The sequence below is a fragment of the Caretta caretta genome, chromosome 16, assembly GCF_965140235.1.
Source record: "Caretta caretta isolate rCarCar2 chromosome 16, rCarCar1.hap1, whole genome shotgun sequence".
NCBI lineage: Eukaryota > Metazoa > Chordata > Testudines > Cheloniidae > Caretta > Caretta caretta.
In genome coordinates, this window is record NC_134221.1 from 3,205,651 (window position 1) to 3,231,910 (window position 26,260).

At 52.3% G+C, this 26,260-nt stretch overlaps 1 protein-coding gene across 3 annotated transcripts in view; it reads left to right on the forward strand.

Moving 5' to 3' along the window:
• The first annotated feature begins 22,776 nt into the window (after positions 1-22,776).
• Positions 22,777-26,260, forward strand: part of RGS3 (regulator of G protein signaling 3) — a 239,211-nt gene continuing 235,727 nt past the window's right edge. The window contains exon 1 of one of the 3 annotated variants that reach the window (XM_075120455.1): positions 22,777-22,866. The gene's annotated coding sequence lies outside the window, so the exon portion shown is untranslated. The remainder of the gene's footprint in view (positions 22,867-26,260) is intronic. The other 2 variants (XR_012665250.1, XM_075120453.1) reach the window with 2 other exon arrangements.

Sequence of the window (26,260 nt, forward strand, 5' to 3'; positions counted from 1 at the left end):
CTGTCTCCTTCTCTTTTCCAGCAGATGACCCCCAGGGAGCTGCCTTTGTGTTTCCTTGTCCCGACCCACTAGGGGCTGCTATCTTCCCTCCGCTGCCCCGTACTGAGCCAGGGTTCAAGGCGGGCCGTGTGGCGCTGGCCCATCGGGCACCCCATTGAGGGTCCGCACCCTGTCTGCCCGTCTCGGTGGGCCACGGGGCTGTACCAAGGGTCCCGTCAGGATGACCAGGAGACAGTAACCCCACCCCCCCATGCGCTGTGAGAGGAGCTGCGGGAGTTTTTAGAAGACATCTGTGGCTCCCGCAACAAGTTACAGCTTGCTTTCCAGCGATGGGCGGACTTTCATCAGATCCTCCGGGCCGCAAGGGCCCTTATGGGGGAGGGTAAAAGGACCGGGAAGCAGGCTGCCGCAGCCTACTAGCAGGTCCGTGGCTTCCGTGACTTGTTACTTACCTAAGGGGTAGGTCACGGTTTGCTGCGTGGCCCAATGGGGGCCGCGAGCGTCCCTGCCGGCGAGGATCCCCCCCCAGCCCTCCTCATGGCACCTCTCATCATTGCACAATTGAACACCCGGGGCTGTAGGATGGGTCTCCGCAGGTCCCAGGTGCTCTCCTTCCTTCGGGATGGGGGGTACTCTGTGGTCTTCCTGCAGGAGACCCATACGGATCCGGCCGCCGAAGACAACTGGCAGCCAGAATGAGGGGACAGGGTCTACTTTAGCCATCTCACAGTTCGTACGGCTGGAGTGGCGGCCCTGTTCTCCCCCGACCTACGGCCCGAGGTGCTGGGGGTCGCCGAGGCTGTGCCGGGCCGCCTGCTGCACCTCCGGGTCCATATGGAGGGGCTCATGGTCAATCTCGTTAACGTCTATGCTCTGACATCGGGCCCGGAGCGGCTGCAATTCTATCAGCAGGCGTCTGCCTTCCTTGGCACCTTGGATCCTCACAAGTGCTTGGTCCTGGGTGGGGACCTTAACACCACCCTCGAGGAGCAGGACCGCTCGGGGACCGAGCAGTGCCCGGCTGCCACGGACGTCCTCCGGGAGATAGTCGAACACCACTCCCTGGTGGACATCTGGCGCGACCACCACCCGGATGACATTTCCATGTTCACCTTTGTCTGGGTGGAGGCCCATCAGTCGCGCCACTCCCGGTTGGACAGCATTTATTTATCACGCTTCCACCTTTCACGAGCCCACCTCTCCAGCATCCAGCCGGCCCCATTCTCTGACCATCATTTAGCCACCGTGACGGCCTCCCTCTGTGCGGAGAGGCCGGCGCTGGCCTACTGGCATTTCAACAACAGCTTGTTGGAGGATGTGGGCTTCGTGATGTCCTTCCGGGAGTTCTGGCTGGCCTGGCGAGAGCAGCGGTGTGCCTTTCCCTCGGCGCGGTGGTGGTGGGACCAGGGGAAGGTGCGCGCCCGGCTCTTCTGCTGTGACTACACCCGGGGCACCAGCTGACAGAGGGATGCGGCGATAGAGCAGTTGGAACGGGAGGTCTTAGAGCTGAAGAGGCGTCTGGCCACCAGCCCCGAGGATCCGCCCCTCTGCGGAGCATGCTGGCAGAAGCGGGAGGAGCTCCGGGCCCTCGAGGACCTTCGGGCCCTGGGTGCCTTTGTTTGATCACGCTTCTGCATCCTTCGGGAGATGGATTGCGGCTCCCGCTTCTTCTATGCCCTGAAGAAAAAGAGGGGGCCAAAAAGCATGTCACCTGCTGTGACGAAGCGGGACTGTTCTTAATGTTTCCTCTGAATAGTGTGGGGGTGCCTCAGTTTCCCCTATGCAGTTCTTAAGTATCTAGGTGGTGGGATAAGGGAGTATGATCATTGCAGAGCCCTAGAGGGAAGGTGTGTGCAGGGGTCTGGACACAGAGAACGGCCAACACCCTGTTTCCTGGCAACTGATGGCCTGGGCCCTTCCCCCCTGCAAGGTGAGAGCTTAAGGGTTGGAGAACAAAGGAATCAGGTGCCCTCCTGGCCAGGGAAAGGGGCAAAGCCCAGAGGAGGAGGGGCTGGAGAGAGTTTCAGTTTGGGGCTGGCTGGGGACATGGAGTGAAGGGCAGACATGGTTTCCTGGCTCACTGCCCCCCAAAATGGACCCGGCTGAGGGGTCTTGTTCTCTGCACCTACAAGCTCTGTTTTAGACCTTGTTCCTGTTGCCTAATAAACCTCTGTTTTACTGGCTGGCTGAGAGTCACGTCTGACTGCGGAATTGGGGTACAGGACCCTCTGGCTTCCCCAGGACCCTGTCTGGGTGGACTCGCTGTGGGAAGCGTACGGAGGGGCAGAGGATGCTGAATGTTCTGAGGTCAGACCCAGGAAGGTGGAAGTTGTGTGAGCTGTGTGTCCTGAAGACAGGCTGCTCACAGAAAGGAGACTTCCCCAGAGTCCTGCCTGGCTTCATGGGGAGCAGTTCCAGAGCATCGCCCGAGGACTCCATGACAATTGGTGGCAGTGGTGGGATGTACTGCACCCCGTGGATGGCGCTTCCTGCAGTAAGTGACTGGGGAGCAGTAAAACGAAGGGGGATTGATGAGGACCAGGCGTACTGAAGGCTCAGAGAGGAGTGGTTTCAGGGGGTGGTTAACCCCTGGGAGTGTGTGACCAGCGAGAAGGACTGTGCAGTAATGGGGTCCCCCTGGGGACTGCAGTGAGCAGTCTCAGGGGTGGAGGAGCCTGCGGCTTGGCCCGGGGAGAGAGAAGGACTTTTGCAGTAACAGGGTTCCCCTGGGGATTGCAGCGAGCAGTCCAAGGGGCGGAGGAGTCTGCAGCTCGACCCTGGCAAAGAGGTGGTGACCTCGAGAAGGGCTGGCACCCTAGGGGTTCTCCCTGGAAACAGTGGGGAGCTGAGAGCACACAGGCCTGTGAGTCCACAACAACTTGGGAGGAGCGGAGTGATGGCCTGTCACCGTCTCCTTAAGAAGGACATTGTAACCCTGTGCAGAAAGAGAGGGTTGCGCATTGGAAAGTTCACCAAAGCAGAGTTAATCGTGCAGCTGGAGGAGGATGACCGCTCTAAGGAACAGATTCCTGACCCCAAATGGGGCTATAGCAGGATCTGGGAGCAGCTGGAGTGGGAGCCAGGCATCCCCAAGACTCCTGTCCCCGACCAGACGAGGGTCATCACGATCAGGTTCCCCATCCGGGGATCGGAGACGAACGGGATTGGAGCTGAGTCCGAGAGAGCAAGGGGACTGTGAGAGACAGCGAGAGCCCAAGAAAGAGCTGCAGAAGCAGCAGCAGCATAAACTGGCGATGGTGGAGCCGAGAGGCATTGGGGACCTCCCCGGGGTGAGTGGGGATAGACCCCGGGGTGCCAGTTCCACAGAAAACCTCGAGACTAAATTGCTGCCCCTGGTTAAGGAGGGGGGGGATGTGGATGCCCCTTTGAGCAGGCTGGAGATTTGAACTGGGGGACCCTGCGGAAAAGCCCCGGTGTCTAGCTCCCTTGCTGGGTCCCAAGGCCATAGACTCCGTCAGCCAGATGGGTGGGGAGGTGGACAGGCTCCCACTCCTGGACCCAACCTGTATGTCTGTGTGGAGTTTCCTGGGGTCAAGCCCCTCGGACCCCCAGTGGGAGCGGAAGGTGATGGTCGATGGGGAGACATTCCTGGGGTGGCGAGATCCTGGGACAGAGAGAACTGTTGTCAGGCCCCTGGTGGTGCAGCCTCAGATGTTGAGGGGCTGTGTGACCTGGGTGAGGGTCCCAGGGATGAAGTCCCTCACCCTGCCTATGGCCCAGATCCCTGTGCAGACCCAGAAGGAGTGGGGCTGGCTGGTCGTTGGGGTTATCCAGGATATCAGCTGTGAGACCCTGTTGGAGAGTGACTGTGTCTCTTTGGGACAGAATCCAGGCCCTGCTCCTGTAACGGCCAAGGGTTTAAATTTGAATCCAGGGAACCAACTGGCCGAGTGGGAAATGGTCAGTGAAAATGCAGATGACCTCGCTGGCAGCGGGGAAGAGCTGCTAGGCTCAGGCTACCTGCCTGCCTGTAACCAGACCCCTGGGGCTGGGTGGGACAGAGAGATGCTCCCCGCCCCTTGCACACCAGAGAGGGGGCTCACACTGGCTCTGATGCAGTGAGGAAAGCAGAGAGCTCGCTGCCTACCCCCACGGGGACAGCAAGGGCAGCACTGAGCACAGTGGGAGCTGAGACCCCAGCTGAGTGTGGGAAGACACAGGCAGGGCAGGGGATCTGTTGGGAGTGGCAAGGTGCTTGGTAAAGAAAGTTTGGATGAGCCTAGGCAGCCTTGTGAGCTGATGGCTTTGTCTAGTCAGCAGGGTGGGAAGGCGAGGAGAGTGGAAGAGGAGTGTTCCTGGATCTTACCTGTTATCGGTGTGGAGAATTGTGACAGTGAAGGAAACGTGCCTGTGTCTGTCAGGGGTATTGACTTGCCTGTAGAGGGAGCTACCCCAGTCTCCAAGCAGTTGTCTGTGAACAGCCCTGTGTGCTGGGACCAGGGGAGAGAGGTCCCAAGCTGGGTGTCTGGAAAAGGAGAAAGTGTGTCCGGCTCTTCCTTGTCTGTGGAGCAGACATAAGGGGCCTTTCAGCCTGTGATGGTTGAGAATAGTGCAGTTGTCTCAGAGTTGGTTCTGGATTCAACTAAGGAGTGAAAGCTGTTAAGAAAGTTAAACAGTCCTATAACCAAGTGGCTGTGTTGGGCCAGTTTGTTGGGGAGACAAGGTTGTTGAGAAAGGGATGTCTCCATGCTAGTTCTGTAAGTGAACACTATGTGGCCCAGGTCAAGATGGGGACTCTTAACCAAGAGAGCCTGAATTGCAGGCCTCCAGACTGGAGCGCTGGGAGAAGACCCGATCCCACTTTGACCCCCGCGGGTTTTGGGGTGGCAAAAGGCACGGACCGCATAAACCTTCCCACATGCGGCATGCGAGTGCTAGCAACCACCCCCGACCTAAGGGAGGGCATAAAACTGGAAGGGCGTAAAACTGGAAGGACCTGGTGTAACTCCTACCAAGAAATGGGAGAGATGCTGGGGCATCCATGGAAAAGTTGGTGGGTTCGAACTTCCCCAGCTCACCGGCTAACGTGACCCCGCTCAGTTCGGTCTCAAAGGGGGCAGAGATGTGATGAAGCAGGACTGTTCTTAATGTTTCCTCTGAATATTGTGGGGGTGCCTCAGTTTCCCCCATGCAGTTCTTAAGTATCTAGGTGGTGGGATAAAGGTGTATGATCGTTGCAGAGCCCTAGAGGGAAGGTGTGTGCAGGGGTCTGGACACAGAGAATGGCCAACACCCTGTTTCCTGGCAACTGATGGCCTGGCCCTTCCCCCCTGCAAGGTGAGAGCTAAAGGGTTGGAGAACAAAGGAATCAGGTGCCCTCCTGGCCCGGGAAAGGGACAAAGCCCAGAGGAGGAGGGGCTAGGGGGAGTTTCAGTTTGGGGCTGGCTGGGGACATGGAGTGAAGGGCAGACGTGGTTGCCTGGCTCACTGCCCCCCAAAATGGACCCAGTTGAGGGGTCCCGTTCTCTGCACCTACAAGCTCTGTGTTAGACCATGTTCCTGTTGCCTAATAAACCTCTGTTTTACTGGCTGGCTGAGAGTCACGTCTGACTGCAGAGTTGGGGTGCAGTACCCTCGGGCTTCCCCCAGACCCCGCTGCAAGCTTATATAAGTTCATCAATTTAACAAAGAAATTAATATTTACCAGGCTTGTTATCCCAGGGGGAGCCTCTGACACACTTCAAACTGAACACACTGCCTCAGGTAGAATAAACAAACAGATTTATTAACTATAAAGATAGATTTTAAGTGATTATAAGTCAAAGCATAACAAGTCAGATTTGGTCAAATGAAATAAAAGCAAAAAGCATTCTAAGCTGATCTTAACACTTTCAATGTCCTTAAAATCTTAGATGCTTCTCACCACAGGCTGGCTGGTTAGTTTTCAGTCAGAGTCTCCCCTTTGGTCAGCGTTTCGGTCGCTTGGTGGTGGTGGTGTCTATAGATGTAGGTGGCAGAGAGAGAGCATGGCAAAATGTCTCTCCCTTTTATCATGTCCTTTCTTTCCTCCTGGCTTTGACCCCCCCCCTTCAGAGTCAGGTGAACAGTACCTCATCACAGTCCCAAAGGGCCCAAAGGAAGGGGGTGACTCCCTCGAGGGTATAACAGATTCTTTTGTTGCTGCCTAAGCCAGTGTCCATTGTTCCTGTGAGGCTGGGTTGGAGCTATTTCTAGACTGGATCCTGCATTCCCTGGGCACTCTAATTTCCTTTGGCTTTGGGAGGTGCACAAGGAAAGTAGGAGCAGGTCTGAGAAGCAAATACATGTTCCCCCCAGCAACACAAAAACCACAGTAGTGCTCAGAAACTCAAAAGCCACTAACAGTGGGGAAATCTCCGGAAAAGTTCCCCAAAGCCCTAGCTACAAAATAAAATATTGATCATTATTAATGCAGTTTGTTAAAGAGGAAAGGCCCAGTGAGGAATCAACTTCAGGAAACACAAGTCATTCAAAACTGCATAAAGTACAGTGAATATGGGCCAGGCGTAAATCAGCATCTCTTCATTTCGGTGGCATTAGCATGATTTACACCAGCTGGGAATCTGGCCCATTATGTGTTTGCACAAGTCTGATGGGAGGCTGGATTGGTAAACACAAGCACCATGTTGTCAAAGGGGTAATAATGACTAGGAAATGACTAGTTCTAAAATCTGCAGCTGGCAATGTGCTACCCTTGCGTCTCTTAACAGCTGTATGGAACAACTGATCTTACTTATCTCTAACAAATCTTAAGAAAAGGCAACATAGCGAGATCAGTTTTGGGGGAGAGGGTTCAAACATTTTCCAAGAAAACTGTTTTTTGAGGGAAAATTGGGTTTTCGACTAATACACATTTTTCAAAACCAGGATCTGCTTTCTGCGGAAAATTTAGATTTTTCATTGAAAAACTCAAATACCCCCAATGCAGAAGATTTTGGCCAAAAAACAGATGATTTTGAGTGTGGATCAAATTTTGGGAGGGGCTTCAGCTGCAAATGTTCAGTTTTTGAATTTTTGCAGGAAAAAAAATCAGAATTTTCTGCAAGAAAAAAACAGCCCATTTTATTTTCGGACAGGGGCTGGCTCTGTCCAGGTGCTGGCAAAGTCCACAGTTCGCACCAGCTTCACTACAACAGTGGGACTCAATTCTGGAAAAATCAAGCCCTTAGAGCTGCTCCTAGAGTGGAGAACTGCATCTCAACCCGCTACGGTTTTCTAGCTATTTATTTTTTGAATGAGAAAATAAAACTATTTGCAACAAAGGGAGCTTGCAGGGACCGGCCCACGAGCCCTGAGCTCAGTGTTACATGGGGGCTCGCTGTTCTGCCAGGGAGCTGAGCCCTTGAGTTCACTTGGCTGCTGCGTAGGGGACAGGATGCATCCTCTGCACTGGGCATCCCTGAGCCAGCATCTCTGGAGCTGCGGGAGCCCCAGGCTCTGCCTTGCCCCCGGGCTCTGGCTGCCCCTGTCTCCCAGCTCTTCCTGGCCCCGGGGCTCTGGGCACCCCTGTGTTCTCCACACTCTGGGTGGCTCTCGTTCACCTTGATGTCTGGCAGCTCCAGCAGGTCCTTGGTGAGCAGCAATGTTCCCTCTAATTTTTGGCAGGCCGTGTGCCCAAAAAATTTCTTCTGTGCAAATTGTCGTGCGTGCGCAGTTTTGCTGTGTGCGCGGGGTTTAAGGTCTCTGTGTGCACGCACACACGCACAGCTTAGAGGGAACAGTGGTGGGCAGGCACAGCAGCAGGATGCCCACGATGCTGATCCCACAAAGCAGCAGCAGCACCGCGATCACCTTCCTGGCCATGGTGTGCGGTCCCCTCAGGACTGGAGCCGGCCGGGCTGGGGCTGGGGCCGCGGCCGGGGCCGGGGCGGGGCAGCTGCATTAACAGGCGGGGCTTCCTCCTCCTTCCTGGTGCGCTGCCCGGGGGCTGAGACAGGCCAGGAGCCCGGGCGCCGGGCGAGGGGGTGCAGGTGATGGGCCTGTGGCTCCTCCTCCCGCTCGGGCCGAGACACGGCAGCTGCCGGGGCTGCTGCTGTGCCGGGCCGTGTGCGCTGCGCCCCGGGGCTGGGGCCGGGCCAGGTGGGCGCCGGGTGCTCGCTCGCTCCCCTTTGATCTCCCAGCTGCCCAGAGCAGGGCCCCACGTCCCGCTGGGCTCTGCAGGCAATGGGGGCGCTGCGCTGGGGCAGCCAGCCGCCCTTCTTGGCTCTCTCGTCCCAGGCTGAGCCTGCGTGGGGCAGACAGGGGTTGGCCTGCAGCCACTAGCCCCAGTTCCAGGCCCCCTGGCTCTGCCTTCGCTGCTACTTTAACCTGCCTTAAGAACACCCCATTGGGGGGAGGTCCACACAGCGCAGAAGCGGGCCCCCAGCCTAGGTGGAGAGATGTGGGGCAGGGGGCTTGTGTAGACAGTGCTTTGAGCTCAGTTTGTGAAACCCAGTTGTGGTGGAAAATTAACCACTCTTTGTGTTTGGATCAGAACAAAGCCTGAGGTCCGTTTATTCAAGCATGCGCATACAGGGAGAGTCAGCCGAAGCTGCTCTGCGTAAACAGAAAATACAGGAGTTTACATAGCTGAAAACCACAATTTCTTAAGCACATTTCCTTTAACAGCATTTTCCCTTATTTGGCATATAGTGAAAGTTTTAGAAAGCTTAAGCTTTCCCTTATTTGGAACATAGCAAAACAAGCTTTTCCTGTTATTGACAGGTTGTTCTTTGTGGTTAGCAGGTCTTTCCTAATTTCTAGCTGTTAGGGTTACATTTCTTAAGCTGTGTTGTTGCAATTGCCTTACAATGGAATCTTTTCTCACTTTTCTTCTTATGCTTCATACACACAGTTAGCTTGACCAAAGTTTTAGACCTATAAGTTTAGGCCTACTAGATTTTTCCTCCACAAAATCGTCCCCCCGTCCTAGCTGCAGCGTCAGCTCTTTTCACTAGCACGAGCCCCGCTCACCCAGCCTGGACTAGGAGACTCACTCCCACACTCATAGAATCATAGAGTCATAGAATCATAGAATATCAGGGTTGGAAGGGACCTCAGGAGGTCATCTAGTCCAACCTCCTGCTCAAAAGCAGGACCCATCCCCAATTAAATCATCCCAGCCAGGGCTTTGTCAAGCCTGACCTTAAAAACTTCTAAGGAAGGAGATTCCACCACCTCCCTAGGCAACACATTCCAGTGTTTCACCACCCTCCTAGTGAAAAAGTTTTTCCTAATATCCAACCTAAACCTCCCCCACTGCAACTTGAGACCATTACTCCTCGTTCTGTCCTCTTCCACCACTGAGAATAGTCTAGAACCATCCTCTCTGGAACTACCTCTCAGGTAGTTGAAAGCAGCTATCAAATCCCCCCTCATTCTTCTCTTGTGCACACTAAACAATCCCAGTTCCCTCAGCCTCTTCTCATAAGTCATGTGTTCCAGACCCCTAATCATTTTTGTTGCCCTTTGCTGGACTCTCTCCAATTTATCCACATCCTTCTTGTAGTGTGGGGCCCAAAACTGGACACAGTACTCCAGATGAGGCCTCACCAATGTCGAATAGAGGGGGACGATCACGTCCCTCGATCTGCTCACTATGCCCCTACTTATACATCCCAAAATGCCATTGGCCTTCTTGGCAACAAGGGCACACTGCTGACTCATATCCAGCTTCTCGTCCACTGTCACCCCTAGGTCCTTTTCCGTAGAACTGCTGCCTAGCCATTCGGTCCCTAGTCTGTAGCTGTGCATTGGGTTCTTCCGTCCTAAGTGCAGGACCCTGCACTTATCCTTATTGAACCTCATCAGATTTCTTTTGGCCCAATCCTCCAATTTTTCTAGGTCCCTCTGTATCCTATCCCTGCCCTCCAGCGTATCTACCACTCCTCCCAGTTTAGTATCATCCGCAAATTTGCTGAGAGTGCAATCCACACCATCCTCCAGATCATTTATGAAGATATTGAACAAAACCGGCCCCAGGACCGACCCCTGGGGCACTCCACTTGACACCGGCTGCCAACTAGACATGGAGCCATTGATCACTACCCGTTGAGCCCGACAATCTAGCCAACTTTCTACCCACCTTATAGTGCATTCATCCAGCCCATATTTCCTTAACTTGCTGACAAGAATACTGTGGGAGACCGTGTCAAAAGCTTTGCTAAGGTCAAGATACAATACATCCACTGCTTTCCCTTCATCCACAGAACCAGTAATCTCATCATAGAAGGCGATTAGATGAGTCAGGCATGACCTTCCCTTGGTGAATCCATGCTGACTGTTCCTGATCACTTTCCTCTCATGTAAGTGCTTCAGGATTGATTCTTTGAGGACCTGCTCCATGATTTTTCCGGGGACTGAAGTGAGGCTTACTGGCCTGTAGTTCCCAGGATCCTCCTTCTTCCCTTTTTTAAAGATGGGCACTACATTAGCCTTTTTCCAGTTGTCCGGGACTTCCCCAGACCGCCATGAGTTTTCAAAGATAATGGCCAATGGCTCTGCAATCACAGCCGCCAGTTCCTTTAGCACTCTCGGATGCAACTCATCCGGCCCCATGGACTTGTGCACGTCCAGCTTTTCTAAATAGTCCCTAACCACCTCTTTCTCCACAGAGGGCTGGCCATCTATTCCTCATGTTGTGATGCCCAGCACAGCAGTCTGGGAGCTGACCTTGTTCGTGAAGACAGAGGCAAAAAAAGCATTGAGTACATTAGCTTTTTCCACATCCTCTGTCACTAGGTTGCCTCCCTCATTCATTAAGGGGCCCACACTTTCCTTGGCTTTCTTCTTGTTGCCAACATACCTGAAGAAACCCTTCTTGTTACTCTTAACATCTCTCGCTAGCTGCAGCTCCAGGTGCGATTTGGCCCTCCTAATTTCATTCCTACATGCCCGAGCAATATTTTATACTCTTCCCTGGTCATATGTCCAACCTTCCACTTCTTGTAAGCTTCTTTTGTATGCTTAAGATCTGCTAGGATTTCACTGTTAAGCCAAGCTGGTCGCCTGCCATACTTACTATTCTTTCGATAGAATCATAGAATCATAGAATATCAGGGTTGGAAGGGACCCCAGAAGGTCATCTAGTCCAACCCCCTGCTCAAAGCAGGACCAATTCCCAGTTAAATCATACATCGGGATGGTTTGTCCCTGTAACCTCAACAGGGATTCCTTGAAATACAGCCAGCTCTCCTGGACTCCTTTCCCCTTCATGTTAGTCCCCCAGGGGATCCTACCCATCCGTTCCCTGAGGGAGTCGAAGTCTGCTTTCCTGAAGTCCAGGGTCTGTATCCTGCTGCTTACCTTTCTTCCCTGTGTCAGGATCCTGAACTCAACCAACTCATGGTCACTGCCTCCCAGATTCCCATCCACTTTTGCTTCCCCTACTAGTTCTTCCCGGTTTGTGAGCAGCAGGTCAAGAAAAGCTCCAAAACGCTGTGTAGACATCACCTTGTTTGCAGTGTAGACACAGGGTGATCACCGACAAGTTCCCTGAATACCAGCCATTCCAGTGCTGCCAGGAATGCCCTGGGCCCACCCCTGCCAGCATGATGTGTGTGCCAAGTCACGGGAGGCAGGGGGGAATGAGGTTGGGGGGAGAGCAGCGTGCTCTTAAAAATGGCATACCCCCATCTTTCACTGGTAAAAGGCCCTGAAAATGTGCAGAACATTATGCCCGGAGCCCTAGAAATTGGGTATGGGTGGTCCTGAGCCCTAAGAATGTAGGTGCCTTTAGCCTGGAGCACTAGGAACTGGGAAAGGGGCAGGGATGCCCAAATTAACCGGGTTACACCATGAGCCCACAGAAGGGTAAAGGTAGGGTGCCCTAGAGTGTGCAGATAACACATGGGTAAGGGGGCCCGTGTCAAAGAATGCCAGAATCTGCTACAGGGAAGGAGGAAACAGGAGATACAAGCCATAAATCGAGGACAAAGGTCTTAAAAACCAACCTGGTCTGGTGGGGAAGTGAAAGGCAGCTATGGAAAATTAAAAAAAAAAATAAAAAGACAACAAATGGAAGAAAGGAGAAGTCGATAGTAACTGATATAAATCAGAAGCTCGGAAAAAAAGATGATGTAGTCATATTACTTGATGATAATGATGATGACACTCTTTCCATTCCAATAATAACTTAGGAGGATGTTAAACGGCAGCTGCTAAAGTCAGATATTTTTAAATCAGTGGGTCTGTTTAACTTGCACCCAAGAGTTATAAAGAAGCTGGCTCAGGACCTCACTGGATCTCTAAGAAGTCTTAGAATACTGGGGAAGTTCCAGATGATTGGAAGAAAGCTAATGTTGTGCCAATATTGAGAAAGGGTAAACTGGACAACATGGGTCATTACAGGCCTGTCAATCTGACATCAACCCCAGGCAAGATAATGAAGTGGCTGATAAGGGACTTGATTAATAAAGACGAAAAAAGGGGCCTAAGTGCAGGACTCTCCACTTGTCCTTGTTGAACCTCATCAGATTTCTTTTGGCCCAATCCTCCAATTTGTCTGGGTCCCTCTGTATTCTATCCCTACCCTCCAGCGTATCTACCACTCCTCCCAGTTTAGTGTCATCCGCAAACTTCCTGAGGGTGCAATCCACAACATCCTCTAGATCATTAATGAAGATATTGAACAAAACCGGCCCAAGGACTGACCCTTGGGGCACTCCACTTGATACTGGCTGCCAACTAGACATGGAGCCATTGATCACTACCCGTTGAGCCCGACAATCTAGCCAGCTTTCTATCCACCTTATCGTCCATTCATCCAGCCCATACTTCTTTAACTTGCTGGCAAGAATACTGTGGGAGACCGTGTCGAAAGCTTTGCTAAAGTCAAGGAACAATACGTCCACTGCTTTCCCTTCATCCACAGAACCAGTAATCTGATCATAGAAGGCAATTAGATTAGTGAGGCATGACTTTCCCTTGGTGAATCCATGCTGACTGTTCCTGATCACGTTCCTCTCCTCTAAGTGCTTCAGAATTGATTCCTTGAGGACCTGCTCCATGATTTTTCCAGGGACTGAGGTGAGGCTGACTGGCCTGTTGTTCCCAGGATCCTCCTTCTTCCCTTTTTAAAAGATGGGCACTACATTAGCCTTTTTCCAGTTTTCCGGGACTTCCCCAGATCACCATGAGTTTTCAAAGATAATGGCCAATGGCTCTGCAATCACATCCGCCAATTCCTTTAGCACTCTCGGATGCAACTCATCCAGCCCCATGGACTTGTGCACGTCCAGCTTTTCTAAATAGTCCCAAACCACCTCTTTCTTCACAGAGGGCTGGCCACCTCCTCCCCATGTTGTGATGCCCAGCGTAGCAGTCTGGGAGCTGACCTTGTTCGTGAAGACAGAGGCAAAAAAAGCATTGAGTACATTAGCTTTTTCCACATCCTCTGTCACTAGGTTGCCTCCCTCATTCAGTAAGGGGCCCACACTTTCCTTGGCTTTCTTCTTGTTGCCAACATACCTGAAGAAACCCTTCTTGTTACTCTTAACATGTCTCGCTAGCTGCAACTCCAGGTGTGATTTAGCCCTCCTGATTTCACTCCTACATGCCCGAGCAATATTTTTATACTCATCCCTGGTCATTTGTCCAATCTTCCACTTCTTGTAAGCCTCTTTTTTGTGTTTAAGATCAGCAAGGATTTCACTGTTAAGCCAAGCTGGTCGCCTGCCATATTTACTATTCTTTCTACACATCGGGATGGTTTGTCCCTGTAACCACAATAAGGATTCTTGAAAATACAGCCAGCTCTCCTGGACTCCTTTCCCCCTCATGTTATTTTCCCAGGGGATCCTGCCCATCAGTTCCCGGAGGGAGTCAAAGTCTGCTTTTCTGAAGTCCAGGGTCCGTATTCTGCTGCTTTCCTTTCTTCCTTGTGTCAGGATCCTGAACTCGACCATCTCGTGGTCACTGCCTCCCAGGTTCCCATCCACTTTTGCTTCCCCCCCTAATTCTTCCCGGTTTGTGAGCAGCAGGTCAAGAAGAGCTCTGCCCCTAGTTGGTTCCTCCAGCACTTGCACCAGGAAATTGTCCCCTACATTTTCCAAAAACTTCCTGGATTGTCTGTGCACCGCTGTATTGCTCTCCCAGCAGATATCAGGGTGATTGAAGTCTCCCATGAGAACCAGGGCCTGCAATCTAGTAACTTCCATTAGTTGCCAGAAGAAAGCCTCGTCCACCTCATCCCCCTGGTCCGGTGGTCTATAGCAGATTCCCACCACGACATCACCCTTGTTGCTCACACTTCTAAACTTAATCCAGAGACTCTCAGGTTTTTCTGCAGTTTCATACTTGAGCTCTGAGCAGTCATACTGCTCCCTTACATACAGTGCAACTCCCCCACCTTTTCTGTCCTGCCTGTCCTTCCTGAACAGTTTATACCCATCCATGACAGTACTCCAGTCATGCGAGTTATCCCACCAAGTCTCTATTATTCCGAACACATCATAATTCCCTGACTTTGCCAGGATCTCCAGTTCTCCCTGCTTATATCCCGGGCTTTGTGCATTTGTATATAGGCACTTGAGATAACCCGCTGATCGCCCCTCATTCTCAGTATGAGGCAGAAGCCCTCCCCTCTCACACGCTCCTGCTCGTGCTTCCTCCCGGTATCCCGCTTCCCCACATACCTCAGGGCTGTGGTCTCCTTCCCCCGGTGAACCTAGTTTAAAGCCCTCCTCACTAGGTTAGCCAGCCTGCTCACGAAGATGCTCTTCCCTGTCTTCGTTAGGTGGAGCCCATCTCTGCCTAGCACTCCTCCTTCTTGGAAAACCATCCCACGGTCAAAGGATTCAAAGCCTTCTCTCCGACACCACCTGCGTAGCCATCTCCTCTCTCTTGCCAGCACCTTGACACCTGCCCTGGAGCCAGATCTGGAGACCCACATCCTTTGAGCTGCCCTGCATGCCGTCTTCACCCTAGGCACAGAGAAGGACACCACCCAAGTCCAGGTAGATCATGCTAAAGTCATGGATTAAAGAGCCAGCTATCATCCTGCCATGAATCCTTGCTAATTTCGTGCAGTGGGATGTGAATGAGAGAGGCCAGGATATGTGTTTGGGGGTCTCACCAGTGCTTCCCAGAGACCCCTCTTCCCATCCTGTGGCAGGTGTAGACCCAGTTTCCCTAACTCTGACCCATGGCTCTGCCTTGCTTTGCAGGACCTGCATAGGGTCTTACCAGACCTCCTGGATGCCATGCTGGGGAACCTACTGGCAGAGTCCCCAGACACCGACCGGCTCCACTACATCTTGGAGGTGAGCCTGATGAGAGGGGTGGGGGCAATTTTACCTTAACTCTTAGATCCATTTTCCAGTCTGTCCTCCTAGCTGGGCCGCCAGTGGGCAGGCCGTCCTTGGTCAGGACAGTCAGTGCAATGCAGTGTCAGGCCCTTCCTCCTGGAAGGAGAGGAAAGAGCTGGGACTTCAAGCCAGAGCTCTGCCTGGTTCTGTTGAGTACTAACCACAGGGCCCCTGGCTGGCTTGGGGAGTGAGAGTCTGAACCACGCCTGGGAGATCCAGAAGATGGTCTTCAGAGAAGAATCACTCCTTCGCTGAGAATCCCCTAGATGGTCCCCTAGAGAAACAGGAGGACCCCAGAGAATCAGCCCTTCTCTGTGAGGGGCCCTGAGATTCCTGGGGGGATTGTGCTCACAATCAGTCCCTTCACCCAATCAAGGACTTGAGAGCCAGGGAGGGGAGAGGGGTCTGTCTCCTTCCAGGTGAGCTGTTCAGGAATCAGGAGTTCAGGGAGGATGGGATCAGCCCCTACACTGAACATTGTCTCTCTAGACTGGAACAATGACAAGTTGTGACCTGTAGGATACAAGCATCGTCCTGGGGGCAACATTCCCCTTCTAAAGCTCTGCGATCAATGAATCAGATATTCCACCCTGCGCACAATGTCTCAGCCCCCTGGGGATGGGGGGAGGGTCCCATTTGCACAAGACGTGCACCTGCCCATTGATCCTGAGCTGCCTCCTTTTCCTACAGCAGATTAACTACTGGATCTTGTCTAGGGTGTCGCAAGAGAGAGGAAGGGCCATTAGGAGCAGCACGGCCCTGCTCAGATTTACCATCACCCTCCCTGAGTTTGACGTAAGTGGCCTCTGACCCTGGCTTCCTGACTCCAGGTGTGGGTGGGCTGGCTCCAACTGGCTGTAGGATCTGCTGCTGCAGGGGCTGTGGATTGGGAATGTTCCTCTTGGGATGGCAGAGTCAGAGCAGAGAATGAGCCTGGCTTGTGTCAAGTTCTTCTTGTCCTGGTTAAGTGGTGACTCTGGGCTTTCAAGGGGACCATGCTCCAGGTTCATGCCTTCCTGTCATCCTGGAGTAGCTGGGGAAGCAAGTCCTCATGGAGGGCCCTGCCCACATCCCTGTGCTCCAGGCTCCCTTGGGGGCAGAGGACATTAAGGGTCTAACTCTAGCTCCTATCCTCTAGCATCTCCTGCAGAGGGACTGAGGGGGAAGGAGAGTCCTGGACCAGGGGGGCCTGGGAGCTGGCAGGAAAATGCTGATGGAGTCCCCTCTCCCTCTCCCTTCCATTAGAACTCAGCAGAATTCCCCAGGATGGGTCACCGTGTGGCACAGCTGGCTCTGTCCATCGGTGACCCAGCCAAGGACATCAGCCGGCAGGCCAGGGAACGTGTTTACCGGCTCTACCCGCTGCTGCTGCACCAGAGGGTTAAGGAACCCAGCGGGGAAATGGCACCCGCTAGAAGAGTGAGACTGGGACCCCAGCCAATTTCTCTCAGACTGACCCCGGCTGGAGGATGAGTCTCTCTCTCTCTCTTCCTCTGTTCTACACCAGACCCTGCAATCCTGTTGGGCCAGGCCCGCAGCGAGGCCTCTGCCCACTGTGCAGCCACCAATGGGATTGGAAGGACACACGGACCGCAACCAGAATGACAAACGTGTGCGTGTCTCTTTCCCGGGGCTGACCATCCATGAGGCCGAAGACCTGTGGTGCTGCGACTGGCACCAGGACTGCAGGCTCCTGGGCTACAGGAACACAGCCCGGGTGCAGGAGGTAAGGACACTCTGCCAGGGCGTGAGACAGCTCAGGGAGTGGGGGGATGGCTGGGTCCTCTGCAGTGGCTACCTCCTGGGGCCACTAGACGGAGATGCTGTTCTAGCCCCAGGATTTGGAGGCTGGCTCTGGGCAATCTGCTAATGCCTCACTAATGCTAATGCTCTGTTGGTTTTAGGTCTTTGGAAAGTTCTTCGCGGAGGGGGAGAGAAGATTCTTCCTCCGGACGGCAGTGCTGGCCATCAACAACCCCCTGCTGCGTGTCAGCCAGGCTGGGCTGGTCCTGGCCTTCTCCCTCCTGGGGGAAGCCCAGCAGCTGATGGGGGACAAGGTAAACAGCAGGATTAGACTCAGGAGATTGGGGTGGGGCCCAGGCCTCATTCCCATCCTATCGCCATTCACTGGCCTGGCAGCAAGGAGCCTGGTGGGGAATGAGAGGGAGAGCAGGTGCTACTGGGAAGGGAGATGAATTCACCTCCATGAGCAGGAGGGAGAGAGCTTGTCCCCGGAGCGGCTCCAACCCAGCTCTTTAGCCAGGCTAATTAATGACAAGCATTACCTCATCGTGGATTTATGTTCTTAGGACATGGTGCTATCGCTCTTGGGAAGGGCAGAAGAGTCCCCTAAGTGCCCTCGGCGAGCCAGGGCCCCAAGAAGGTAGAAAGAAAGGAGAAGGTGTCTTCTGACCAGGGCCGGCTCCAGGCACCAGCGAAGGAAGCAGGTGCCTGGGGCGGCCAATAGAAAGGAGCAGCACTCCGTCCGTCATTGAGGCAGCACGTCCAGGTCTTTGGCGGCAATTTGGCGGCGGATCCTGCAGTCCCTCTCTTCCTCTTTGGTGGCAGCTTAACCAGGCTTGGTTGGTTTTTTTTCCTTCGCCGCAAAAAAGCTGGAGCTGGCCCTGCTTCTGACACAAACTCTCATGGGGCAGGCAACGTGGAGGTGGCAGGGATGGCCGTGGACCTTGCAGACCCTCCACCAACACACCCTGTCGGGTGCTGCAGGGAGGTGAAGGACGAAATGGTTGGCCCAGAGATGAAGCTGACTGAAGTAGGGACAGACACAAGGGTGGAGCAGTCCATGCTGGGCTCTCCGACCCTGACGGAAAAGGTTTTGGCGTGTGCAGCGACAGTAGCAAAGAGGCTACAGAAGAAGCTAAAGGCTTCCGAAGAGGCTCTGCAAGCAGCGGCTGATGGGAATGAGGGGCTGCAGGAAGAGCGCTGGGATCCTGCAGAAGAGGAGGATGCCTCTGCATTCTGGTGAGCAAGCTGGCAGTGGAGCTGGAGACACGGTGCGTGCAGGCTGTACAAGCGCGCAGCCGGTGACAGCGACGAGATGACGAGGGACGAAGCTTGGAGAAGAATAGAACTTGTTCCCCGTGTGGGCCAGGTACTAAGGAGGAGGGTATATAACAGGGGGGCTTGGCCTGTGGGCTATAAAGCCTGGACTAGGCCAAATGGATTACAGAGAGAGCTCCGCATGAGGGGAAAACCAGGGAAAACCTCAGCAAAGGTACAGGAGCAGGCCTAGCTGGTCGGTACAGGGCCTTGGGGCAGAACCGAGAATCCAGGGTAGGACTGGTTCTCCCACGGTCTCTAAGGAAGGGGTTGTACAAGGCCATAGAAAGGGCTACCAAGGCCAGCAAGGGCAGGCCAAACCAAAGTCAGGCTGAGGAAGAGCCCCCAAAGGGACGGAAGACCTTGTTTCTGTTAAAGACATTTTTGGACTTTTAGTTTGGGATGAGTGCGACCCAGGAAGGAGTGGACTAAAAGACGGTCACCTGGCTGAAGGGCTGAGTTCCCAACCAAAAAACTGCCAGACAGCCCAAGCAACTATTGGCGGGGGTGCTAGCCCAGCAAGAAAGCTGTGAGGGGGAGAGATAGCTCAGTGGTTTGAACATTGGCCTGCTAAACCCAGGGTTGTGAGTTCAATCCTTGAGGGGGGCATTTAGGGATCTGGGCCAAAAATTGGGGATTGGTCCTGCATTGAGCAGGGGGTTGGACTAGATGATCTCCTGAGGTCCCTTCCAACCCTGAGACTCTATGACACCAGGCCTTACCAGGAAGGGGCACCTACCGGCGAGTGAACTCTGTTACAAGCCTGCTTCCATTATGGAAACAGCCTGGTATTGGAGAGTGGTGGGGATGGCCTATGGGAGAGGATGGCTGAAGGGGTCATACAGGAGGGGGAGCAGGGAACGGGTTGTACTGCATCCCTGCCACTGAGTGGTAACGTGATCCTGGCCAGGTCACTCTCTCATTTGGTGCCTCATTTTCTCTATCTTTGAAATGGGAATCGTCCTGACCCACATTAAGGAAGTGTTTGATCCTCTGCTCTTGCTTCCCAAATCCCTGCCTTCCTTGCCCCACACAGGCCTCTGCCCTGTTCCTCAAACTTCCATGCCCATGTTAGTGCCTGTTTCGCCACCCCCCCCCCCACTGCAAAGTCTCATGTACAGTCTCCTGCCAGCAAACTGAAGCTGTCCCTAGATCCAGAACAGGAATCGCAATTCCTGTGCACTGCCCTGAATGTAGTGTAGACCATGGGCATGGGAAAAACCAACACTCACATCCAGGTAGATTATCAACCTACTCCTCTGTCCCAGGAGCAGGAAGGCCTCTGGTTCTTGCTCTTTTCCATAGCTGGAGCTGCTGAGTTGGGGGTGCTGTGGGCCGAGATGGGAACAGGCTATAGGATTAATCTAGTGTCAGGGGGAGACTCCCCCTTCTGTGGGAGATGATGGTACCCCTCTGTGGGGAATCCCTTCCTTGCAGATGCTGTGCTTTGGTTCCTGGACTCTGCCAGGAAGCCCAGCTCCCATCCCTAGCAGCTTGGCCGTTCCCTACACTGCTGTGCACCAGGCCCGCTGCAGAGAGCTGCTCTGGGCCAGGACTGCAGAGCCAGCTGTCATCCTGGCCGGTGTAGCCCCAGGTTCCATAAACCTGACCCATGGTCTCCCTCCGCTGACAGGCTCTGAAGAAGGCCTGCCCAGAGACATGGATGCCATGCTGAGGAGCTTGCTGACATCACCTGTCTGAAGGCAGAAACAGCCCCCCTGACTACCCCTGCCATTGGCCCCTCCAGAGAGCAGCCAAAGTGGGTCAGACCAGTGCTCCATCTGCTGCAAGAGCCTCTATTCTTACAGTGTCTCGTGCCAGAGACCCACGAGGGGACGAAGAGAAGAGGGCAGTTTTGACTGAGTTGCCCCCTCCCCCACCATCCGGCAGCTGGAGGTTTCAGGACCCGCAGAGCATGGGCTCGCGCCCCTGACCGTCTTTGCTAACAGCCGTTGAGGGACTGATCCTCCATGAACTCATCTCCTTCTTTTGGGAACCTGCTATAGTGGCGTTCTGTTCATTTTTCCTCTATTCTCTATCCTTCTCCTAATGCTTCCTAACATTCTTCCCTTAGCTGTTTCCACTGCTGCTGCCCATCGAGTGGATATTTTCAGAGAAATATCTACCAGGACTCCAAAATTTCTTTCTTGAGTGGGAACAGCTAATTTAAACCGCATCCTTTGGAAGGCAGAGTTGGGGTTATTTTTTCCGATCTGTGTTACTTTCCACTTATCAACACTGAATTTCATCTGCCATTTTCTCGCCCAGTCCCCCAGTTTTGGCAGACCCCTTTGTAAGTCTTCGCACTCAGCTTTGGACTTGACCGTCTGGAGAAAGTTTGGATCGTTTGTCAGTTTTGCCACCTCACTCTTCACCCCCTTTTCCAGCTCATCTGCAAATCAGCACAGGTCCCACTCCAGATCCTTGAGGGACCCTGCTAGGTACCTGCCTCCAGTGTGAAAACAAACCCTTAACTCCTACCCTCCCTTCCTGATCTCTTAGCCACTCACTGATCCAGGAGAGGCCCTTCCCTCGTCTGCCAGGATTGCTTAGTTTGCTTCAGAGTCTTTGCAGAGGGACCTTGTCAAAGGATTTCTGCACGTCGCCGTCCATGCCATCCACCGGATCACTCTTGTCCACCTGCTTGTGTGCACCCTCCGAGAATTCTAATAGCTTGGCGAGGCATGATTTCCCTTTCTACAAGCTGTCTGGATGCTTCCCCAGCAGATCCTCTTTATGTATCGCTCTGATAAGTCTGTTCTTTACTAGAGTGTCCACCAATTAGCCTGGTAGTGACGTTAGGCTTGCCAGGCTTGCCTCTTGAGCCTTTTTTTCAAAATCACCATTCCATTAGCTACCCCCTCAGGCCTCTCTACAGAGGCTGACTTAAGGCACTGGTTACAATCCCCTATTAGTCGCGCTGCAGTTTCATATTTGGCTTCCCTCAGAACGCTTCAGTGAATACCATCTGCTCCCGGTGACTTCTTACTGCTTCATTTATCTATTGGGTGCCAAACCTCCTCTCTTGACACCTCAGTGTGGGGCAGTTCCTCAGATTTATCACCTGAAAGGGCCTGGGCCTCTCCCCCACACCCTCTGCAGTGAAGACCAAAGGAAAGAAGTCATTGAGCTCCTCCACAAGGCCATTGTCTTCCCTGAGTGTTCCTTCAGCACCTCCATCATCCAGCAGCCCCAATGACTTCGGGGGAAGCTTTCGGCTTCTGATGTACGTGAAAGAAATTTTGCTGTTCGTTCTGGTGTCTCCAGCTAGATACTCTTCAAATACTTTCTTGGCCTGCCTTATGCTCCCTTTACACTTGACTTGCCAGAGTTCATGCTCCTTTCTATTTTCCTCACTAGGATTTGACTTCCAGTTTTCCAGACTTGCCTCTAACCACCTCTTTGACTCTGCAGTTTCACCGGAGGGCAATTTCTTGGCTCCTCTTACTGTTTTTTTGTTGTTGTTTTAAATTTGGGGTAAACATTTAGTTAGAGGCTCTGTCTATTGTGGTCTTTTTCAATAGTCTCCCTGCAGCTTGACTGAGTCGCGCCTCCGCCCCCCCCCCCCCCCCGTCTGGCAGCTGGAGGTTTTGGGACCCACAGAGCATGGGCTCCCACCCCGATCGTCTCCACTAACAGCTGTTGAGGGACCAATCCTCCACAAGCTCATCTCCTTCTTTTGGGAACCCGCTTATGGTGTTGATATAGTGGCGTTCTGTTCGTTTCTCCTTTATTCTCTATCCTTCTCCTAATGCTTCCTAACATGCTTCTCTCAGCTTTTTCCACAGCCGCTGCCCATCGAGCGGATGTTTTCAGGCCACCAGGATTCCAAAATCTCTTTCTTGATGGGAACAGCTAATTTAGACCGCATCCTTAATTGAGAGGCGTGCTGGGACTCGCGGGTTAAGCCCTGTGGGAAGGGAGAAAGGGGCTTCAGTCTCAGCATGCCTGCCATGGGGCTGAACCCTGAGTCCCAGCAGGGCTGATGCTCCGAGTCCTGGCGTGCCCAGCTGTCCACTGAAAAGGCTCTGGTGGTCCTGGTTTGGACCGCAGGCTGCCCATCGACTTCCCCTGGCTTAGGCTCTTGGTAGCTAGGTGTATCTGCCATGCAAGTTTCTTTGGGCAGCTTTTTCCACACTGGGTTAGTTCAGGGGCCTTAGCAAGCCCTTGGGAGATAGCTGGGTACATGCAGGCTCCACAGCACAACAATGGATTTGTCACTCCCTGGCATTCCCCCACTAGAGCTCCTAAGCCTGTGGCTAAGTATAAGATGTCCTCCCTCCTTAGGATCCAGACTGAGTCATTAAACTCAAAACTGTTCAACTCTGTCTCCCCTGGCCACCCCAGAGGGGACTCCAGATGCTTTTTTCCAAAGAGAGTTGGCTGCCGGAATGCAAACAGCTCTTCTTCGTCATTTGATAGGGAAAGGGGGCCTGTACCTTTAAGACTGGTCACTTTCTCTCCAGACATTCCCAGGCAGGTTCACAGAAGCTCTGAGCTGTCTGGAGTGTGCTGCTTGCGGGTGAGTGCCAAGCTTTGCCATTGAATTTCGCCTGCTAGATCCCGCTAGTTTAGGAGGTAACTGGTGCTGGTTATTGCATCTCCCACCCTGGGGATTGTCTGGACTGTTGCTGCTGTATTTTTAAGGAGATTTGTTGTAAACTGTCCCTCCCCACAATTAAGGGGGTGGAAGGAGTCATCAGTGTAGAATGGCAGCAGCTGGGAGCTGAGTGGCCTTGCTGAGAAGGTGCTGAGACCCTGCCATGTTATAGCTTGGGGGCTGGGGGTGAATGGAATCGGCTCTGCTTGGGACCCCAGATCAGGAAGGTTAGGGTTGCACATTTTGTTAGTGGGCAGCAGCAAGTCACTAGGTATTTGTAAGCCTGGCATCAGTGCTGGTTTAAATCCCATCCCCAGAGTCAGCAGCATTCAGGGGCTGAGACTTTGCAGGTGTTAGGGGCTGCTGTGAAGATGCCCTATGAGTTTGTCCAGGGTATGACGTGAGACAGCAGCTGGTGGAATCTGGCCGGCATGCAGATTACGGCTGTGCGGATGCTGCTGTGGGCACCATGGTTGCCATTTGGGTTTGGGGTCCATCATGGACACATAAATTCTCCATGGTCTGGTCTGTGATGGGCCAGAGCTATGCCACCAGTGCTCACTTGTTTCAAAGAGAGGGTATTTGTGTTGCATGCCTGAAAAGAGATGCAGCTAGCTCCCTCTTCATCATGGCTGGAGATGCCTTGAGCCACTGGCACATTTAGAACTGACCCTGGAGTCCTGTCCAGATCATGCCCCAGAGGCCAGTGGCTGTGATTCTAAATCGCCAAGTGGGGCCGGAGCCACCCTGGTGCCAGCTGTGGTGTAATTCACACTTCCCTGATAGAGGAAACGTGGCAGCGATGCGGCCCTTCATCAGAGCTCCCAACAGGACCAAGGCTGGGGGTCTGTGGGAGCCCCACTGGTGCAGTGGCTGAGAGGAGGGACCCAGTGTGCCCCGGCCGTGCCCAATTCCACCACTCCCTCCCTGTGTGACGGACCTGTGCCAGGGCCTGCATTAGCAAAGGGGACAGCATGGACCCTAGGCGTCAGTGGGTTGAACGGCTCCTTTGGGTCAAGCTAACCTGTCATTTTGCAGCTGCATCCTGCCTGTGGCTGATGTTCAGTGTTTGCTGTGTCAGCTAAGGGCATCATGCTCGTAGCAGTGCAGAGCCCTTCCTGCTCCTCACTATGCTCAGGGGGTTACACCAGCAGTGAGCTTGCCTGGTGTTGCTGTTCCATGCTGAATGCCTTTCCTTACAGATTTAATTTGATTTGATTATAAACTAGAATGATATCAAATCAACGTGGCACACGTTAAGTGGATTAAAACTGGCTAACTAATATATATGAAAATGTCTTTGTGAATGGGGAATCACGCCCCACTTAGAGCGGGTGTGTTTTTAGAGCAGGGTCCTGTCAGTTCCTGGCCCTATGCTATTTAACATTTTTATGAATGACTTGGAAGAAAACATAAAATATTCACTGATAAAACTTGCAGATGGCAAAAAGATTGGGGTAGTGGTAAATGATGAAGAGGACAGGTCACTGCTACAGAGTGATCAGGATCAGAGCCCTGCAGTGGGACCGGGGTCCCGCGGCCCACAAAGGACCCATGGCCATAACAGTGGCAGTGGGTAAAATGTACTTTGCTGTGGGTGGGACTGGGCTGGGCAAAAAAACCAGATTGCGGGAATTTGTGGGGAAATCCTGAATCTCTCATTGGTTTGTCATAAATCGAATTTCAGCAATGTCAAGCAAGTTTTCTTTTTTTTAAATAAAGGTTTTAATACTTAAATTTATGCGAGGGATTGAAAGAGGTTAGATGTCTATTATAACAAGAGTTAAAGTATTTTTACATGGTTTAACCAAGTTTTGTTTTATTCTTTTAGTAGTAAAATTGTGTCTGAATTTCATTTCTATACATAATATATTAACTGACTGTTTTTGGTTGTTTTTTTAGTAGCAAAAAACTCTGTCTCTCAGGGTTTGTGGAATCGAAGGTTTCTGTGGGTGGGAGCACAATAAAAATGCAAGAAACAATGAGGGAGTGGGTGGGAGTGGGTGTTTTGGGGCAGGATGGGAGCGGGATTAAAAAAATAGTCCCACACAGGTAGTGTGACCAGATGTCCCGATTTTATAGGGACAGTCCCAATTTTTGGGTATTTTGCTTATATAGGCTCCTATTACCACCCACCCCCTGTCCCGATGTTTCACATTTGCTGTCTGGTCACCCTAAACGCAGGGCTGTACTCTGAATTGCTTGATAAACTGGGTGCAAGCAAACAACATGCATTTTAATACAGCTATATGTAAATGTATACCTCGAGGACCAAAGAATGCAGGCCACACTTACAGGATAGGGGAGTTGACCCTAAGAAGGAGTTGGGGGTCATTGTGAAGAATCAGCTGCACATGAGCTCCCAGGGCAATGATGTGGCCAAAAGAGCAAACAGGATCCTTGGATGCATAAACAGGGGAATCTCGAGTAGGAGGAGAAACGTTGTTTTAGGGCTGTCAAGCAATTAATCGCACTGTTAAACCATAATCGAATACCATTTATTTAAATATTTTTGGAAGTTTTCTACATTTTCAAATATACTGATTTCAGTTACAACACAGAATACAAAATGTACTTCAGATTTATTTTTGATTACAAATATTTGCACTGTAAAAAAACAAAAGAAATAGTATTTTTCAATTCACCTAATACAAGTACTGTAGTGCAATCTCTTTGTCATGAAAGTTGAACTTACAAATGTAACATTATGTACAAAAAAAACCTGCATTCAAAAATAAAACAATGTAAAACTTTAGAGCCTACAAATCCACTCAGTCCTATTTCTTGTTTAGCCAGTTACTCAGACGAACAAGTTTGTTTACATTTGTGGGAGATAATGCTGCCCGCTTCTTATTTACAATGTCACTTGAAAGTGAGAAAAGGTGTTTGCATGGCACTGTTATAGCCGGCGTTGCAAGATATTTACGTTCCAGATGCGCTAAAGATTCATATGTCGCTTCATGCTTCAACCACCATTCCAGAGGACATGCGTCCAATGCTGATGATGGGTTCTGCTCAGTAACGATTCAAAACAGTGCAGACCAATGCATGTTCATTTTCATCATCTGAGTCAGATGCCACCAGCAGAAGGTTGATTTTCTTTTTTAGTGGTTCAGGTTGTGTAGTTTCCGCATCGGAGTGTTGCTCTTTTAAGACATCTGCAAGTGTGCTCCATATCTCATCCCTCTCAGATTTTGGAAGGCACTTCAGATTCTTAAACCTTGGGTCAGGTGCTGTTGCTGTCTTTAGAAATATCACATTGGTACCTTCTTTGCATTTTGTCAAATCTGCAGTGAAAGTGTTCTTAAAAGGAACA